The sequence below is a fragment of the Panthera pardus genome, unplaced genomic scaffold (genome assembly GCF_024362965.1).
Source record: "Panthera pardus isolate Hobbes unplaced genomic scaffold, ASM2436296v1 HiC_scaffold_24, whole genome shotgun sequence".
NCBI lineage: Eukaryota > Metazoa > Chordata > Mammalia > Carnivora > Felidae > Panthera > Panthera pardus.
In genome coordinates, this window is record NW_026526810.1 from 129,394,661 (window position 1) to 129,396,573 (window position 1,913).

Sequence of the window (1,913 nt, forward strand, 5' to 3'; positions counted from 1 at the left end):
AGACGTCGTGGGTAAGCTTATGTTGATGTTCAGTTTTGGAAAGGATAGTCAGAAGTGAAATCAGGATTTGGGAAAATAGAGGACTCGGAGGCACTATCCATAACGTATAAACCATTGCTGGCACTGAGCTACCCGGCAGATGAGGTGAAAAGGGAAATGTGATCAGTTGCACAGCTCTTATCATCAGAAAAGGGAAAATCCACCAGTCATCCCGGGAGATCAGAAATGGAGCATACTTCATGCAACAGAAGACATTAAATCCCATAGCCTTCTAAATTTCTTCAACTGAAAGAATTTTGGAATGCTCTGTTTGCCTGTTTCTAGGTAGAATTTCTACATAAAACCTAGACTGAGTCAGGGGAAGGGGAGGGTTGGAAAGACGGCACATAGATGCTGCGAAAACGTTATTATTACTACACATAGCAATGGGGCTTAAACTAACATCTCTGATCCGCAGTACCTCTCGTGGAGAAATGAAACGCATATGCACACTGGCCGGAAAAATGCTTTCACCTAATTGCCTGTGGATGAAGCACTTTATTTTTAGACATCCAGAAGGAAATTTGGCTCCCTGCTCTATAATACGGTAGGGAACGGGGCCAGGTAGCTGCTGGCTCTGGGACACTCTGTGTTCCGTATGGCAGGAGTGTGGAACCACTTTCCATGTAAACACAGTGGGTTCTTCTCTTTTTCTTTCTTATACTTTTCTTTTATTTATTATTATTTTTTTTATTTTAGAGCCTTTTGAAGAAGAACACACTTAACCACGAACGCAAGGGATTAGTCACCCCCTCTGTGCGGTTGGGTGGTGGGGTTTGAGGCGGAGGGACTGCCAGACCTCACTTCTCTTCCTCACGTTTCAATTAGCTCCCCAGGAGATCAGGACAAGGGAGTCCACGTAGCTCCCAGATCCGGAGACCATGCAGAAGGCAATCTGACATTCTCACTAGTTCTCTGGGGTAAAGGGGAGTGAGGATTGGGGACATTGCAGAGAATCTAATAACTGCCCAATCCGTGGACCCTTCCCAGTGGGGAGGTCCCCTGGGAGGGAGACCTTTGCTCCAGAGTGCACTGCTCAAGGGCAGGTCGCCGGCGGGGAAGCCAGAGAGAACTGTGGAATGCGGGCCGGGGCAGGCTCTGTTCCCAGAAGGAAGGGGAGCTGGGATTTGGGCCACAGCTCAGGTTTCCTCAAACGGGGCTTGAATCCACAGAGGTCCGAGCAGAGCAGGCCTGAGGGTGATAACAGAGAGCACGCAGACAGTGCCTTACAACGCACAGGATGCTCTCGGCTACCGTCTGGCCTGCGTTTCTGCTCAGCAAACTCTGATGGTGCACCTGCCGTGTGCCAGGCACACACACGATGGACCGGCTTCCGGGGGAACAGCGGCAACCAGTGTCCGCTGGTTCCACCTGCAAATAAGAGCCACACGCCCCTGAGTTCGCAGCCTCTATGCCACCACTGTGGCCCACGCCTCCGTCTCCCGCACATCACCCGGTGCCTGCAGTGGCCTCGGGACCGGTCCCCCCGGTGGCATCCAGCCGTGCTCCTGCGGATTCGTTCTCCACGAGGACCCCGGGGGATCCTTTTCGAGGTGAGTCAGATCAGATCCCTCAAAAGTGAGTATGAACTACACCGAGTAAGGGAACAGGGAGCATGTCATCTGCCTACAGCCTTCCCAGAGCCTGGCGATGGTTAGTTTATACGTCAGCGTGGCTGGGCTCCAGCACCCGGGTGTTCAGTCGAACACGAATCCGGGGTTGCTGTGAGGGTCTTTTGTAGATGCGGTGAGCCCCCACCGTCAGCCGACTTCAAGTAAAGGAGATTGCCATCCGTGATGTGGTGGGCCGCATCTAAGCAGCTGAAAGCCTTAAGAACAAAAACAGGTTTCCGGAGAAGAAGAAGAAATTTTTGT